Source organism: Aedes albopictus, chromosome 2, assembly GCF_035046485.1.
Source record: "Aedes albopictus strain Foshan chromosome 2, AalbF5, whole genome shotgun sequence".
NCBI classification, from domain to species: Eukaryota; Metazoa; Arthropoda; class Insecta; order Diptera; family Culicidae; genus Aedes; species Aedes albopictus.
In genome coordinates, this window is record NC_085137.1 from 416,383,108 (window position 1) to 416,402,482 (window position 19,375).

At 40.4% G+C, this 19,375-nt stretch overlaps 1 long non-coding RNA gene across 1 annotated transcript; it reads left to right on the forward strand.

The window, feature by feature from the left end:
* Window positions 1–3,780: 3,780 nt before the first annotated feature.
* Window positions 3,781–13,899, forward strand: LOC134288492 (uncharacterized). Its single transcript, XR_009997980.1, has 2 exons — window positions 3,781–9,023; window positions 12,398–13,899. It is a non-coding gene; the product is annotated as an uncharacterized LOC134288492 (long non-coding RNA).
* Window positions 13,900–19,375: the final 5,476 nt, after the last annotated feature.

The following is a 19,375-nucleotide window of genomic DNA, read 5'->3' on the forward strand; positions in this document are numbered from 1 at the left end:
AATGCATCGTATCGTATGGTAAATATTTACAATCAAATTCACTCGACCGGCTAACGGAAGATTTGAATGAGCCCCAAATTTCCTGGTCAAGGTCTGCTGCCCATCGACCGAACACGCGAAAACGCTACGCAAGGCCAGCCAGACTGGGCTGCGCTTATCAGTAACGCATCAGAGCCGCGGGTATGAATGATGCTTATTATTATTATTCATGCCGGAATTGGAACATTTGGGTAATTGTACTTGTAGCGTATTCACGGAAGTTTGCCTTTTAAAGTAATTGATCAACAAGGTTTATCCAACAGATGGCATATTGTCGGCGGTATCGTTCCTGCTGGATACCCATATCGATATCGTAACTACATATGATTGTTAAGTGCTTTTAAACATTTGAATGAAAGGTTTTTTCTTGTTTGCTCATTTACGATTGTTCAGCACGTTGCTTTGCTGATGAAGCACAGCCGTTGTAAGACTAACTTTTTCGTACTTTATCGTATCACTTTCAGATTCCCTATATTTCTGTAACAGAATGTACAAAAGTTCTTATGCAACGGCACGCTACAGAGCAGTATCGATGTTCCACGTTCGTCTTATCTTTTGTATGTTCATTGTTTTGAAATAAACAGTATCTATCTTCACAAAAAGTTCTATGATAAACACAATGTGATAAACATTTCGCATTAGTTCAAATAGAGATACATAAAGTACTCAAAACAACATTTTAACATTAACATAACTATTACATCTCAACACGCCGATGTGGAACTAAACGAGATACTGCTACTTCTTATTATTATGGCATTCAACATCTAAGAGGCGTGATGAACACATAGGTACGAAATTATTTTTTGACAGAGAGCTTTCTTTGTTGAAATTTCTGCATTTGTAGCTATGTCTTGTGGTAGGCATTAAGACACGTATTCTCAGAACACTTAGTAAAGAATCGATTTTAGCCATCTTCAACTTGCTACAGAACAAAGTAAGTCCCCCAAATACTAGGTAATATCATACAAAAGCCAGCATAATACCCACAACAATCACGCCGAGAAGCCCCACCACCATTCTTCGGAACACCTCTAATCAAACAGTGAGAAGCCACCGTGGCGGGATGGTTGGTCGGTTGGTTGGTTTGGTGCAATAAACCACTAATAGTACACACAAAAGGGAAAATAGAACGGGGAGCCCTTTTTAGACGCTCAAGCCCTATGGCAGCTCCGAGGGCGACTGCTAGTCAGTGGTTGGTACATAATAATGATAGGCACCAGTAGCGAAAGAACTGCATGATGATGTACCTACATTTTCCCTTCGCATTTCTCCCAGTTTTTGCACATCTAGGTTATATCGGTAGGCAATGCATAAGGTGACCAAATATGCTATGTCCTCCGGTTGAAGATTTTTCTCGATATCAAACAAGACTTGTTACACTTAGAACACTGTTCGACATCAACAATGTTTTTTTTTATTGATCATCTTTGATCATGTGTTAGCTCCGAAATCTTTGCGTACCACCAAAAATTTTTCGTATCACTTTGCAAGGGATTGATTCTTCCGCCCATAACCCACTTAACGAGCCAAATTCCAAGATGTGACACACGACAAATCCGGTAGAGCCTGGTCTGTCATACTACTTCATTAAAACTGCACAATGATATGTAACAGCTAGCTAGTATGTAGGTGGATCAAGTACCGCCTCATCGAAATAATCTATCGAAACATACCAGTCTAAGCGATACTTGCAGGTTGTTCCTTCCGAAATTCCTTCATGGTTCATTTTGAGATTCCTTAAGGAGCTCTTTTTGCGATTCCCCTTTATAAGAACTCCTTCAGAAATACTTTCTGGGATTGCAACAGAGATTATACTCCAGGATTGCATCAGGAATTCCTTCCGGGATTCCTTCAGGAATTTCTTTCTAGATTCATTTTAGAATTTCTTCCGGGATTTCCTCAGGATTTCTCAAGGAGTTCATCCTGAGATTGTTTTATTTTTTGTGATTTATCCGGAAGTTCTTTCAAGTATTCTTCAAAAAATCCATCCGGCACTCCTCCATTAACTCATTTCAGCATTCCTGTAGGATTTCCTTACGGAATTCTTTTCAGAAATTCCTTTCGGGATTCTCCCAGGAACTTGTTCCGAGATTCCTCCAGGAGTTTCTACTGGAGGAATCTTTAAGGACCCGGTTTAGGGTGGTGCTTCGAATCCAGTTTGACTTTCTATTCTGCAGAGTTGAAACTTGTTCTGTAGCTTAGTTGGTTAAAGCGCCGGACTAGCGATAACAGAGTCGTGGGTTCGAATCCACCAAAACAAGTGGTAATTTTTTTTTCACAATTTTATCTCTCAATTTGCCAATTACACGTACTTTGCCTAAAAATACTTCAAGTTTTTACGTCAATCTTTACAGATCCTCCTGGAATTCTTCGTCATGCTGGAATTTTCTTATGCTTATAATGAAAATCCTCCAGGAGCTTATTACAGAATTCTTCCAGGATTTTTTTTTTCATGGAATTCTTTATGGCATTTTATGGAATTCTTCCTTATAATGTTTTTATTGTAGCTCATTTCCCAACAATTTTTTAAAGAAATCTTTCGGTAGTTTATTCCCAGCTAATATAAAGTCGTATATGACATTGAATATAATGCATGTAAAATGTACGCAAATTGGCTCCACTTTATCAGTTTATTCAACGATCGTGAATGGGATCGTATAGGGTAGCGAGCCACTTAGGCAGTGGCCGGTATTTTGAGCACTCTTCACTATAAATCAGTCAATTCCAAACCAATTGACTTGAAATTTTGTAGACGGCTAGATACAATACGTATCTACCTACGTTCCAAAAATTGTGTCAATTGGTTCGAAATTGGCTGAGTTATATGTAGCAGAAAAGTGCCCGAAATAGGACCCCTGTCGAGATGGTTCCAGTTCCCTATTAGCTGGTTTCTGGAGTTCCTTGAATAGTTACTTCTGTGATTCAATTTATCCAGGAATGCGTTCTGGCAATTTCAGAAAGTTAAATATCCAAAGATATAGTAAAACGAAAAGGAGGAATTTCAGAATAAACTCCAAGAGGAATCGCTAAAGAAAATTTTAGATGAATCTCACAAGGAACTCCTGAGGAATGCACGAAGGAATTCTTAGGGAATAGAACTATTGGAGAAATACCAAATGGAGTGTTGAAAATGCTTTAACATCCATGTGCATAACAGAAACATGTGCTCGATGAACGAATTGGGATTTGTCAAAGCATTTTCAACAGTGTAAATTCCAAATGAATTTGTCAGCCAAAGCAAAATTAGGAAATCGACACTAAATGAAGTAAAAAAAATCGTGTTAAGTACTGTTCTTTTGAATTCCACTAATAATTTACATCCTTTAACAGATACGTATTTCGACCTCAACTGTAAGGTCGTCTTCACACGACACACGAACAGTACTTAACACGATTTTCTTTTTTACTTACAGATATTCCCCTACACGCTAACGCCGCTCAGCACAAAAGTGCATAATTTCCAGACTACACCAAAAATGTGTAACCCTTGCACATTCACAAAATCAGCTCCTGTGTCCGCAAAATCGTTAAATTCCCAAAAAATTTTGTACAGCAATCTAGCTAGGTTTACTAGTGACCTTGGAAAACAAAAAAAAATCGACATTTCGCATCTAGACGAGTGTACGAGCTGTTTTTTGAGAATGTGTAACTGTAGCACATTTTTGTGTGGTCTGGAAATTATGCACTTATGAGTAGGGCTTACACATTTTAGTGCTGAGCGGTTTTACTGTGTAACAAGCCCAGGTTAATCATCACTAAATGGAGTTTTTTAAGAATCTCAGAAGACACTGCTGGAAGAATCACAGAGGGAACTTCTGAAGAAATTCTAAATAAGCCCCCGGAGAAATCTCAGAAGAAACTAGAGGAATCTCGGAACAAATTTCTGGAGAAATCCGCAAACTTCTGCAGGATTATCAGAAGAAATTCCTTAAGGAGTGAGTAGAGCATAGATGACCGTACAATTTGTAGTTGCTACAAATACAATTCGTGGTGCGTGTACTCCCCACCGCTCCCGGGTTAACAAAGGTGAATTGCAAACTTGTACCGACACTTGACGTGACGAACCTTTCCACATTTGTAGGTTAAATACACGAAAATATGGTTTAGTTTTTAAAATCATCAGTTATTTTAATATAATTCAGAGAATTTCGTCTTTTGTGGAACTCTCAGTCAACTACCTTGGTGGAGACCTCTAACACCCCTCTGAACCCCACTCCCTCATAAAGAATAGTGACATCAACTGGAAACTTCCTTAGAAAACTCTAAAACCCCTTGGAACCTTTCCGAAAGCTTACTGAAACGACCCCATTGAACCTCTCAAAACCCTCTGAAATTACTCCGAAACTACATGAAACGCCCCTGAATGGCCCTCCTGGAACCAATAGAACTCCTCTCCGAAATTCCCTGAGGCCCTCTAAAACTTCTCGGAAATCTTCTAAAACGCTCCTGAAACTTCCTAAAACCCCTCTGGAACCATCTTGAAGTCTCCTGCACCCATGTGATTCTCCTTGAACGCTCCTAAAATTCATCGGAACCCCACTAAAGCTCCCTGAATTCCTTCGACGTATGATAAATATTCAAGCATCCGTTATGATTTTTCGAAAGTTTTTCTGACAATGTTCATAAAAACGTTTTCACTGTATGTAGTAGGTAGTTCACAACTCACCCGCAGAAGTGGTGCCACCATCTAGGCAATATTGTTCATTTTAACAAAACAAACAACTCTTTCATGGGCTTAGCAGCGTGTTCAGAAGGAATCGCTCGACATTTTTAGCATTTTTAGACCGATTCCTGACAGAAGCTTACTACAGTGACTTTTAATGGCAGTATTTTCTTTCAAGCTGTGTAGTTTCTTGTGAGGTTAGAAGAAATTACTTATGAAATCCCGAAGAAAGCTCCTGGAGGAATCACAAATGGAACTTCTTCAGGAATTCTAGACTTTTTTAGATGACACCACAGAAGGAATTCTTGGAGGAATCCCAAGTTGAATTCATCGACTCAAAACTGTTCTTTGGGTATAGAATCTACTGAGCCCTGGCGCGACGGTGCCTGTTTTTATGATTCATTTCTGATTATTGTCGCGCTTATCTTTTATTAGAGTCTGGCGGCTGTCGTACGCTCACAAGGCATACCACCGCAGTGACAGTCGCAAGGCAAAACAAAAGAAAATATGTTCCCGCCAAAAACAAAAGCTCGTGGGTTTCTCGAAGTGACAGATGTTCATGAATGTATTTGTGATAAACGGTAAGAGTGACTCACTGGAATGAGTGTGTTTGGTAACAAACCCCATGTAATGGAATTAAATACTTTTAAATCTGGTGACGCTCTTATGATTAGTGACTGTCGCGCTTATATCAGAAGCCAGAGGTAGATAACCGTCATATTCTGATTTTTCATGAAACGCATAATATTATGCCGAAACATATAGTCTGCCTAGCAGCTACACTGAACGAAAACCACGGCCGTGCAAATAATGATGTGTTATTCAATGCGATACAGATTCACAGAATCTAAATTTTGAATGGCACAGCATTTTTAATTTCTTTGTTTATTCAAAGACTTTTCAAACATGATTGAGATCGAATAATGTACAGGTTCTTGTAGCGCCAAAGAAAAGTCCTCACATTTCTGGATTTTTCTGCTTATTGGATCGAATAGAGCCTCCGTTATCAACAGTTTGTGTGACATTATTGTGACATACAAACACTAATTAAATATTTATATAATAGGTATACTGCCCCTCTTGGCATGTCAGTCCCATGTCGTTTCTAATGCGAATCAAATTTTTGTCTCTCACGAGCTCATTTAAAATAAATTTCGTATTTTTCTTGCCTCATTTCACAGCCCAATATTCCACGAAAAGTTTATGCAAGAATTGAATACATTTTTTTCGAAAACAATTGGAGTTACAGTGCAAAACGTAGGCACTTTGAAAAACAACATGGGACTGACATGGGAAGAGGGGCAGTATATAGATTTCAATAAAAATGTACCTACATATAATTAGATAACTCTTTTAAAACTGGTTTATTTGTTAAGTTTTAAATCTCATTCGTTGAAAAAAATATTTAAAACTATCCCCAAATCATATGAACCAGGAAAGGAAATGAAAATCATTCATATATTGACTTTCTAAAAAGTAATGAAAAACATCATTTTTTGAAATTCTCATCATTCAAATTGTTTTCATTTTTAAGGAGGCTGGATCAACTGAAAATCTCGGCTCGGATGAAACAGAAATCATTCAATTCATGGCGGGGGTTTTCGTTCAATGTAGTTCGCGATGTATCATTGGAGGTGCTATAGTCTATAGACTAAGCCCAGCCGTGGGCATTTGAAAACACTTGAACGCTAAGTAGAGCCCCGAACAGAGAAGAGGGCAACACCGGTTGCTGCAAAGTAGAGCTTGGAAATGAAAGTTTTTCCTGCAGTACGTAACAGGGCTTGGAATTCAGAAACACGCAAACTCAAGGAAATGGCATCCCTATCCCACAAATAAGATTTTCATAGCCGCATAACATCGGCACAAGCCTACGGTTCAAGCTTGACAAACTCTTTCTCACCACAGAAGTTGATGCGGGTCTGGAAGTTGATCTAGGGTCTATATGACACTGCACGCCACGGTTGCAAAGATAAATTTTGGCAAATTTTTGACGTTTGGTGGTCTTGTTGCGCCTTGTTGTTTACGATACGAACATACACAATTGTGTCATCTTCGCATGAGTGGTTTCCTTCAGTGATTCTACAGTAATTCGTTCCGGGATTCGTTCAGAAATTCCATCATACAGGAGTTTATTCTAAGAACATAGGGAGTTCTGTATGAGATAATATCTGGCGTTCGATTTGAATAGGTCGTAAGTTTGCTGTGATTCCTATGCAGATTCGACCTATTCAAATCGAACGCCAGATATGTTATATCCGTGGGCTAACGCTTCCTTTAGAAGTTCTCTCTGTGATTTTTCCAATAGTTTTTTTTTTGAGATTTCGTTCAAGAGCTCTTGCCAGGGTTGCCCCAGAAAGTTCTGTCGAAATTCCAGAAGAATTTCCTCCGGGATTTAATAAATATTTTTTTTCTGGGATTCCTTAAAGATTTTTTGGACTCCAGCAGAACTTTTTTCCGATGTGTCTCTAGGAATTCGTTCCAGGAATTTCTTCTAGGATTGAGATCCCTCCAAAATTTCCTTCTGAGATTACCCCAGCACTTTTTCCTTGAATTCCTTCAGGATTTAAAAAAAAACACGGACTTCTACCAGTCAGGAACACTTCCAGTAAACTATTAGCTCTATGAAGGAGGCACGACACTAGACAACGGACTAGCATGCAACGCCTAGTGGCACAGCCGAAAACTTTTTCCGACAGCTGCGGTGGGAATCGAACCTGCACTCCTCAGCACGATGCGACTAAGTGCTTGGTGACACTAGTCGCACGACTACGAAGCCAAAAGGAATTCTTCCCGTAGTTTCTCCAGAAATTATTTCAGAATTTCTCTTAGAGTTGCTTTTGTGAATCCTCAGGAACTCCATCTGAGATAATTCTTAGGATTCTTTGAAAAATTTCCCACAGGAATTCATCCAGGATTTTCATTTGAGCTTCCTTCTGGGACTTCAAGGAATTCCTTCTGAGAACTTCTTCAGAAGTATAGATAATCCTCCAGGGATTGTTTATGAGATTCCTTCCGGAATTCCTTCCTTGATTCCTCCAGGAATTTGTTCTGAGATTCTCTTAATAGATTCTCTAGGAAAGTCTTCAGAAGTTTTTCCTGTGATGTTCAGAAATGATTCCTGGAAAAATAAAATTCTGGAAGCAACTACTAAAGTAAACCGTGAAGAAACATCGAAAGAAACTCCTTACAAAACTACTGGTGGAATTCCTTGAGAAATTGTTGAAATTCCTCAAGGAACTTAATATGTGAGGCACTCCTAATGTAATTCCATGAGGAATTCCATTTGAAAGCTCCTGATGGAACTTCGTAAAATGCTCCTGGAAGAATTCCGTAATAATCTGCTAGAGTTTTCTGCCCCCACTCGCATAACAGTCCCATATGAATAGGAAATCCAGCAAACATGGGACAGTAATGCGAGTGGGGGCAATTTTGTCTTTAGCTAAATATGAGAGATCTAGAATGAACTTCCGTAGGAATTCTAAAATAAAACTTCAGGAGAAATGCAGAGAAGAGTTCTTGAACGAACCCTCTAAGGTGTTCTTGAAAGATTGGCAGAAGAAGTTCCTGAAGGAATTCCAGAAGAAGTTCTTGGAGGAAGGATATCGAATCTCATAAACAAAATCTGAAAAATCATAGAAATCATGAATCATGGAGGAATCTCGGATGGAACTTCCGGAAGAGTCCCGAAGAAGAAACTTATGAGAATACAAATATGGCTGCCGCAATGGCCGACTTGGAGCCTTACTCACGTTTTCAAGATCACCAATCTTAGAAAATATTTGAACAAATGCACTCGATTTGGAAAAGCTGCCTCTTTTTACAAGTGAGCAAAACCAGGATAAACAAGTACGGCTTGGTTCGATGCTTCGTTCGTCAGATTTGTACCTCTCTAAAGTTAGTATGCAAAATTGCAATGGAATTTTTTGATAATTCAGCTGAAGGAATTCCAATAGGAAGCTCTGAAGGAATTTTGAAGGATTTTTTGGAGCAATTTCGGAAAAAAAAAACTTTAGGAAGAATTTTGGAAGACATTCCGGGTGAAATCCTAGGAAGGAACTCAAAATTCTTGAGGAATCCCAGAAGGAGCTTAAGGCTACCACAGCAGGAACGCGTAAAGGAACTCTTAGAAGGAATTTCTGGTGGAATCCCAGAATGAATTCCTTAAAAGGCCGTGGATGGAACTGGACGAATCCCGCGAAGAAGGAATCCTTAATAGACCACCGCAAGAATTTCATATAGAACTCCCTGGGAATCCCAGAAGAAACACTTGGGGGAGATTTGTGGAGAGATCACGTAAGGAATTTCTGTGGAATCTGACGTTGAGCACATAGTGGGTAAGGTGCGATGCAAAGAGATAAGAGATCGGATAAGCGTCGAAGCACACTCTGTGGAAACTATATGCAGAACGCATGAACCGTACATAGTAGATGAGTTGCGATGAGTGCGGAGATGCGATGGAGCTGCTTCGACGCATGTGAACGCAAGAGAACGCAAGAGAATGCTTGTCGGGTAAGGATTTTATGATTGCGCTCGTTGTGTATGTAAAGCAATGCGGATTTAATGTGTTGGGAATGCTAGTAGGTAATATAAAATGCGTTAATATGTTGTTGTTTTACAATATAACCCAATGCTTTTTCACATGACTTGTATTTTGATGAACCAGACGTAATAAAAACTTATCATACTGTCTATCGATCGCCATGTAAAATAACATATTTCATTGCATATAAAATAGTATTCCATCAAATCGTTTAAGTTTTTTACAGCATATTTTTGTTATTATATGTGTATAAAAAAACATTTTATTTTCTATGTTCGGGATTTAAATGAAGTGATCAATGTTTGATATGGTCGTTTGTTCAGTGCATGCTATTCATGTGCAAGTTAGAAAGTTTAAGGGTTTTATGGTATTCAACTCAATTGCTAAAAGGATTCTGCCTTTTTCATGAGGGATTTATGCCGGTCAAATTACCTGAAACTTGGTCATATTCAATTTGGTTGGGAAGGATTTGATGCCAACTCTGAGTTCAACAGGTTTCAAAAAAAACCCCATGACGAATATAACAAAACTGCCAAAAATACGTAAGTTCCCCTACTCTTCAAAAATTCTTTCAATATTTCTGAGCATTATTCCTGGAATTTCTTCCAAAGTATCTTCCTGGCTTTCCGCAAGATTCTTTCACACGAGATATCTGTTTGAGTACGTCCCGATATTTCTTGCAAAGGTTTTCCGATATACTAGAGATTCTCGCTGGATTCTTCCTGAAGTTCCATCCAAAACTATTCAAAGTTTCTTCAAGAATGTCCTAGCCATGCGGTTAGAGTCCGGGTGGATGAGGGTTCGATTCCCGCTCCGACCGATGAAAATTTTCATGAGAATAGCTTCTAATCCGTAGCCACTCCGTGTTAAGTTTCGTTCAATCGGTACAGCCGCCGGCTGAAGCCAGTGTCCATGCCTTTTTTAACGGTTTTCCGGGACAGCTATCCATAAACTATTGGATTTTTACCGATAGTTTTCCGATATTCCTCTTGTTTTCTTCGCGGAACTTCGTCCGCAGCTGCTTTCAAGATTCCATATGGTTTTCAGAATTCCTCCTTGGATGTCCTTAATATTTTTTCTCAGGATTATTATTATCTCGAACTTTTTTCGAGATGTCTCATTTTTTCTCAGGTTTTTCCTGAAGTTCCTGTCGAGATTTCTTCAATAACACTTTGCGGAGTTTCTCGCAAGATTTTATTTGAATTCCCTCGAATAGTTCTCCATGAATTTCCTATAAGGTATTTCGTAAGTTATCTCAGGAGACATTCTGAGGAAAACCCGTAGAAGAATTCCTGCAATTACTTTGGTAGAAATTCCTGAAGGAATATCCAGAATCTCGGGAAAATTTCTGGTAAAGATTCCGGGAAGAATTTTGGGAATAATGCACAGAATATCTGTAAAAACTCACAGGTGGATCACTATAAGAAATCCGGTACAACTACAAGAAACAGCCTGGCTCCGAAAATATGCAAGAGAAGAATTCAATGAGAAATATCAGCAATAACTCCTGTAGGAATCCCAGAAGGTACTCTGGAAAAAAAATCTTAGGGGAAAATCCAGGGTATTTTAATTAAGAAAAGCTCTGAGAAACATCTCATGACCAACATCGGAAGGAATCTTCTGAGAGAAGTTCAAGGAGATACTCCGAGAAAAATCTCAGGTAAAACTTCAAAATAAACATCGCAAAAACTTTTAACAAATTCCTGTAGGAGACCAGGAAAAACATCTCGAAAAAAGCCCAAAGCCATGGTTTGAAGATATCACAGGAAAAAATAAAAGAAATCTCTTGAGGAACTCTTGCAGTAAATTCGTGAAAACTCCTTCAGAAATCCTTGGAGAAACTTTAGTAGAAACCCCAGGAATAACTTCTTTAGCAACTCTGAAAAACGTTCTGTGAAGATCTTCTGGGGAAGTCCCAAGAGGAACACCGGAAGGAATCGGGTAAAATTTTCGTGAGGAGTGCCGAAAGAAATTCCACGATTTATCCCGACAGACATTCTCATAGAGTATTCGGAATAAATTCTGGTAGAAATCCTACGAAGATTTCTTTGAGTAAAACACTGGAGGAACTCTGAGAAGAAATAGCATCCCCGTGAAAAGCTCCAGGAGAAATCGGTTGGAATTCAGGAATCCTGAAAGGAATCCGGAAGTATACCTTTCCGGAAAAAAATCAAAAAGGAATACCAAGAAAAATAGCGTCAAAAATGCGGAATGGAATTTTATAAGAAATCCTGGGAGACATTCCAGGAGATATTGTTAAAGAAGTTCCAGAAAGAAATTCTGACGGAATTTCTGGAAAAAAATCCTTGTAGCGAAATTTCTATATGGATTTTTACTACCAGGTTCATACGACCCAATGATTTTTTTTTCGGAGTAAAATTTCCCTGAGTACTCAAGAAATTCCCTGAGTATTCCAGGTTTTTCCCTGTTAAATAAAATTCCCTGAGGATTCCCGGTTTTCCAGGTTTTTCCAGGTAGTAGACACCCTTAGAGACATCTTTTCTCGTAGATGTCGCCGAAAATTTTGTAATAAAAAAAATCTATACCCTTAAATAATACATACTTGCCGAATTTTTGTTTCTTTTTGCCGAGATCAGCACAATAAAGTAATGTTTTAATGCCGAAAATCAGTATAACAGTCTCATATTGGTTTAAATTGAAATCAACACTCAGATAGCTCAGTCCGGAAGTGTATACATAAAGACATCCCTCATGCGGATATAATTACATTTTATAATTCTTTTATCAAATAATTAATTCAATAATCTCAATCTTGTACAGTTACACCAAATTTGTTTTTCGAACTGATCGGTTTTTGCTATTGCAACAGGATCAAAACTGACTAAGATATAGCAAAAAAAACGGCCCGCGCAAAACAAAAAGCAGGTGCATTTTATCTTTCCGCTCTTACAGATGAAACGATCATTTCACTACCCACATCCAAAGAAGCGCTTCAACATACAAGCGACTTCATCGATCAAATCACGCGAGTCGTTGATGCGCACGAAATAGGCGAAAAAGGATGTGAAAACAACATGCGCACCCTCATTGAAAACCTCATGCACTATGGCCTATCAAACTTCCCTCTTCTCATCTCATAACTTATCGCATCCGATCGCATCTCACCTTACCCACTATGGTCACAGCCTGAGAAGGATTTTCCTGGAAGGATACCACCAGCAAATAATAAATTGTAATTGTAATTTGTAAGTTTATTTATACGATAGCCTGTCAGTGTACAAACTTTAAACCAGGTCAAGGAATAAATGATGATTCACTTCTGTTAGAGTTACAGGGTCTCCAGTTAGCCTAGTGGTTAAGGCTATGGATCGCCAATCCGGAGACGGCGGGTTCGATTCCCGTTCCAGTCGGGAAAATTTTCTCGACTCCCTGGGCATAGTGTATCATTGTCCTTGCCTCACAATATACAAATTCATGCAATGGCAGGCAAAGAAAGCCCTTCAATTAATAACTGTGGAAGTGCTCAAAAGAACACTAAGTTGAAGTGAGGCAGGCCAAGTCCCAGTGGGGACGTAGAGCCATAGAGAAGAAGAAGAAGAAGAAGAAGAAGAAGAAGAAGAGTTACAAAAATATTGAAAATTAAAAAAAATGACTACTGACTTTTTGATGCAAATAGTTACTTTTTAGTGACTGAGTGGAAAACAGTGATTACATCATTAGAAAGAGACTTGCTACCAGGCCTCAATTTACTTATGGTCACCCTACACCTGCATAAAAGGGTTTCGTGCCCTTGTATGGCGCAACGCATCTTCCTCACTATATTTATATGTACACATATTAGAGGTACCTATTAGGAATACCCGCAACCAACCATTAGGAAGCAAAGGAGGAAACCCCAAAGCGACACGACACAGTTCGGCGGAACACGGAAATGAGAACCAGACAAACCATCGAACGAACCAACGAACGAACAAAATATTGATTTAATAACCCACTTTACCTTCAGCTTGGTTGACGGATTGACTGCGGCTCCTCTGTGTCCTGTATAGGGTGACCCCCGCTCCTCTCGGCTGGACTCCTCAAGCAACCCGAACCGAGCAGCAGCGATTGTGATGAAAAGTTATCTCAGAGTTTTTGTCCGAGTGTTTCGGCGATAATTTATGAATGTATCGTTTGCCTTCTTCAGGTATTTCTTCTTGTTCTTCCGCTGCGTAGCTCGTTTTCTTCCTCCGGTTCTGCTTGACTGACTTTTTCGTCAACTAACTTTTTTTTTGCTGGGACGAATCTCTTTCATCACATCTTTCTTCTTGTCACTCACGTCTACCCACGACTCGAGACGAGATAGATTTTTTTCTTAAATAATTCACCTTCACTTCTTCAACCTGGCTTCAAGTGGCATTTGCTAATGCAGCTTCAAAGCACAAAATTTTCCACTCCCGGAGCCGCACCTACAATTTGCGTTTCTTCTTGAATGATAATTATTTCGCAGCTTCGATTGGATGACGTCGATTCTTCAAACCCGAAAACAAAACTTCCACGGATTTTGTCTGCTCTCCGCCTGCTGCTGCTTCTATCCGCACTCTGCTGATGATGCAAATTTTTTCCACTACTGACTTTCACTCGGGAAGATCTCAGCAATCCGCACGTCGGAACAGCACAACCTCCCGAAAATCTCGGCGTAACCCACGGCAACTTCGGAACCGCGAAAGGGCGAAAGCCTACCTTACCGATCGAAATCAACGCGACGAGAACAGACCGTCGTCCATCCGTCGACGAGCAATCAGATTTTCTGTCCACTACGCTCTCTAGTCTCAATGCTCGGTGCACGCGAGGATGGGTGCTGCTGCAGCAGGGTACCTTACTATACTCCGAGACTCACCTCTATAACACTACAGCCACTATACTGACTTGTTCGAGGGTGACCACTACGGCGGGACGCGGAGCGGAATGACGTGACACCAGCAAGCACCGCGACCGACCGACGAGCTACATAACAAATACACCAAAAACCAATATCTTATTACTCTTGAAAAACGGTGCTCTCTCGCAACTAAACTGAAGCACCATCAGCAACAGCACTAGTGCACGGACGGGCTAATGTTGAACAACGCAGCGACAGGAAGTGCTGGTGCCTGGTGGTGGGATGAGGATGGGAGCTGCTGGTGCTATCGGTGTGCTAGTGCGATGCGAGCTCTGCCACTGGTGCTTCTACTTCCGAAAATAAACATAAAAAATGTAAACAACCTGGCGTTGCGGAGCGACGACTGGCGAAAGATGCGAGAGCGCGCATCGGTTTGCCTAGAGAGAACTGTCAAATTCGCGAGCGCGAGCGAGCCACGATGACAGGTGAGTTTTAGTACAACAAGGGTGGCTAGCACTCTGAACCGAAAACACCCGACAGAGTGCGAAGTTGGACATTTTCCCGAAAATTCTTCGAAAAGTCCAAAAAGGCCCGAAGTCGACAAAAACGAGCTTGTTTACGCAATGTTGATGAGGACTTTGAAATTTTTGGTCTTGAATTATATATCTTGATCGATTTCTGATGAAAGAGGAGAGATGATGATGAGAGATGGAAGATGAGAGATGAAAGACGAGAGATGAGAGAGTGAGGGATGAAATATGAGTGATAAGAGTTGAAACTTGAGAGATTGTGATGATGAGATATCGAATGAGAGATGATGATGATGATGAAAAATAAATGATGAGATATGAGAGGTGATACATGAGAGATGAGAAATAGGAGCTCGAAAGGAGATAAGAGTTGGGAGATGAGAAGATATGACATGAGAGTTGAGAGATGAGAGATGAGAGATGAAAGATGAGAGATAAGTAATCAATGATGAGACATCAGTGTTGAGAGATATGAGAGATGGGAGATGAGAGATAAAATACACACTTAGAAAACTTAACCGAACTCGGTTCAATTTCAACCGAGTTTTTATCTGCTGAACGCTCGGTTCACCGCTCGGTTCACAAATTCACAACCCAGCTTTCGGTAGACCTGGGGGGGTGATACACTAATTATGTCACGCAAAAAATGACCTTCTTCAACCACCCCCCTTCCCCCTATGTCACACTTTTTGTATTGCACCTCATTTTTTTGTGTGAGTCGTCACGTTCTGCAAAACCCCCTCCCCCTAGTAACGTGACGTAATTTGTGTACGGCCCTTTGTTTCAGGCCAAAATGTTAAACTTACCGAACTCGGGTTACAAAATCAGACCAAACAGCGGTTGAATATTAGCGTGGTTCAAAAAATCGTTTTTGCTCCACACCGCTTATTCGATTCATAACCAGATTCTATATCCCTTCTCCCAAAATTTGAGCTGAATAGGAGGCAATCAGTGAAGTACTAGATTGAAAGTAGTGAGCTGGATTTTTGTATGGTGAGATGATCGATTCTCCATTTCTGCAATGAAATGGTGCAAACAGCGTGGGTTATATGATTTCTTGCCTAATTTGATGCTGATTGAGCAAAAGCTTGGGTAACTGTGTTGTTGAAGTTGCAAGAAATAAATAATACAACAACACAGTTATCCAAACTTTTGCTCAATCAGCATCTAATTAGGCAAGAAATCATATAACCCACGCTGTTTGCACCATTTCATTGCAGAATTGGAGAATCGATCATCTCACCATACAAAAATCCAGCTCACTACTTTCAATCTAGTACTTCACTGATTGCCTCCTATTGGTTGAAAATTGAGAGTGCACAAGCCCTTCAAAGTTTGTATGGGAATTACTAACTATTCCATTGATCGTATTTTTCTATGCGGGTCTTGGTCCACAAGTGTCGCAACTGTTCCGCATCTAGTGCGCTGTGTTGCTGACATAAACGGGAAGGATGCGCACTACTTTTGACATGATTCAAAAACGTCCATGATTCAAAAACGTCGCGAATTTGGGTCGCGTCGCGACTTGATTGTGCGACGTTCGGTTTGGTGGCGACCCGACAACAACATTTTTTTTGTCGGCGTCGGTGATGTAGTGGTAAGCGTGGTTGCCTCTCACCCCAGTCGGTCGGGGTTCAATTTCCGTCGACGCCGATGGGATTTTCTGAGACATAAAATCCGTGATCACGCCTTCTCTCGGATACGAAGTAAAGGCGTAGGTTCCGGCCCATGTGTTGATGGGCTCGATATGTAGGGTCCTCAGGTGTGGTGGCTGTCTCCCTGGGGCGTCGGAATTTAAGGCTTAGCTCCTAGACCCAGCCGACGTAAAACACAACTGGCGCCGAACGGTGCTAGTTGGCCAGAAAAAAAGAAGAAGACGAAAACATTTATAAATAAACAAACGATTTTCTCCTCACACGCACAGTGCCTCTAAAATTGGAAGCACCAGACAAACAGACGTATCACTTGGAACAAATTGCGGCAAAAATCAGTCGCCTAATGCTAACCAGGCTGTGTTACGCAAACTACTCAGTAGGTGACGGTAATGAGCAAACGTCAAACAGGAGCAAAAACGATCCGAGCGCCGTGACCGAGCGATTTGCGAACTACAAAATATTTGAACTAATGTCGATTTCGTTTTTGCGGCGGTGCTACACCGCTTCGTGCTACACTTTTCACTGCAAAAACGAACATTTTCGGTGCAGTTGCATTGGTGTGCGTGAATAAAACCAAAATATTTACAACTTTGCAAACGCTGATTGGTGGACACGGTGTACACTCGCTACACTCTCAAATTTTTGAGTGCTACACTATCTTGAGCGGTGCAGAAAAAGTGCTACACCGGTGCAGCACGAAAATCAAAAACGAACACTTTCGGTGCAAAAGTGCTTCACCGGTGTAGCACCACCGCAAAAACGAAAACGACATAACCGTTAAAAAGGATAGCGATAGGAAGTGAGTAGAGTGAGACGTCTGTTTGTCTGTGTTGGGAGTTCGGGACGAGGTTTGGGAGTCATTCGAATTGGGTTTTTAAATTTTGAAAAATGTATTGATTTTTTGATTTTATACGAAAGAGTACCCCAACTAACAATTGCAAGTCACAAACAAGCAAGCTTGCTGAATTCTTGCTTAATAATGGTAATGATAGCTGAACTAAAATTATGCTCTACACATTACTGTTTAAATGATTTTTCAATTGAGAAAATAGTCAATGTTCGATTTTCCTCATCGGTATCTACAATGATGAATTAAAACACTTTTCAAAAGTTTAACAAGAAATTTATTCGACAAGCATTGATTCCTTAACAAAATAGTTTAACAAAACATTTGTCTGCATCTTATTAAGCTGATGTATCGATAAGCTCTTCCTCACAAAGAAGATGTTTTTAAAAAGGGTTCACAAACAAGACTGACTTTATTTCCCTCTTCTGAATTTAATGAAACCTACCTAACGCTCCATTATTCCTGTGTCAGCAAATTCCACGATCAGGTGGTAGTCGAAGTCCAAGTCTTCGATGTGCCCTGTCAGCTGGTTAGGTGCAAACGGTCCGTCACCGTCCGTCGTCGGCGGTGGCGCAAGTCGCACGAGTGCTTACGTCAGCACGCCCGTGTAGGTGATGGTCCCGGTCTCAGCTTGCAGGTTACATGTGGCGTCGGCGTCCGAGGGGATTTTTCTTTAACTGCTCCCCCCTCAAGATTGGATCGTCCCGATACAATTTCGCAACGATCCGCGTTTCCTGTGTCGTTGTCTAAGCTGGTGCCGTTTGGCTTCGTCTTCCTCGTGTATAAAGAATAGAGGCCGATGCAAATTCCTAAAATGATACAAATGGAGGATAACCCCAAACTTGTGGTTGTTTGGAGGAAATGCCGGTTTTTGATAATGTGTAGTTCCTCTCTGTTCTCCAGGTGTAACTTCCTCAGCTCCTTGAGATCCAAGATAGGCTCGAAGTCTGCCTGTTCGATTTTAACTCCGTCCATCGGAATTACAGTTGGTAAGGTTGATGCATACTTGGTAGTGGAGAAATTTTTCCCATCTATGGAGATGCTGCAGTTCGAGAAAAATATCAGTCTATTAATAATCAACGTCTGTCTAGCTGCTATTATTTGTTGTTTTATGATTTTCTGCTCTTTGTTTACGGAGTCAATGATTTTGTTTATTCGGTTCTCTAGGAGTCGATTTAGTTTTACTTGAATGTTATTTTGTCTAACTAGATCCTGGTTCTTTTCTCTCAAATCCTTGATGTCGTCATTAATCTGTTTCAAATCGTTTTCATCTAAATTGCCTGTTATTATTTTAATCGCTGATCCTAAAAAGTTAAATGCTCCTCTTTTATGACGAAAGTGTTGTGCTGGAATTAACCTCCTATACGATCCTTTGACTTCTTCCAGCTTTGTTTTCAAAAGGGATGTAAGATCCTGGTAATCGATAAAAATTTTGAGTCCATCGACGGCGAGTTCGATGTTATCCAAAAGGGGTTTGTATTTGGTCAAGTCGATCACATGATATATGCGATGCTGTCCAATTTTGATAAGCGTGTTTCCGGATTGTAATGTCAGTAGTCCAGGGTTCCTCGTCAAGTCGTATAGTTGTATTGTCTGTGCTACTGTCGTGGCAATTGTCAGGCATGTCAGGGTTGTCAGGCGAATCCACATTCTGAAACATGTGTAAAGAAAATAATTTTGTTGTGGATTCAGGTTCTCCGAATATTGTCTTTATGTAACTCCCGGCCATAATGGTCTGTAAAGGTTCTACCCTTGTCTTCGACCACTGTGACTGGAAGGTATCTCTCGCGGCCCTTGTTCCTGACACCCTGTACTTTGTTGTACACGGTGCCCTCCACGGGTAGAACGGGTGGCTCTTCTCTGACCCTGTTGTGGTACTTCAATTTTTTATTTTTGGTCGCTTCCGAACGACTTACAACTTCTTGAAAGAATTTGTTTCTATTTTCAATAATTTTGTCTATGTCCAAAGACATTTCGTCCTCATCCCTTCTCGCATACATGATCTCTCTTGGTTTTAATTTTACAGCGGAATGCACGGTATTATTGTACGTTGTGCATGCAATTCTAAAAAGTTCTTTATCGTTGAGATCGGGGTACGTCGGCTTAAGACATCGATAAATTTCACCCAAAGTAGAGTGAAACCTTTCGACAGTTCCATTGCTAACGCTATGGTTTGGTGGGGTGAAATGTATTTGGACGTTCAGGTTTTCCAAAAGCGTTCTTATTTCAATCGAGCGTATGGCTGGCTCATTATCAGAGACGATTAAATTTGGAGT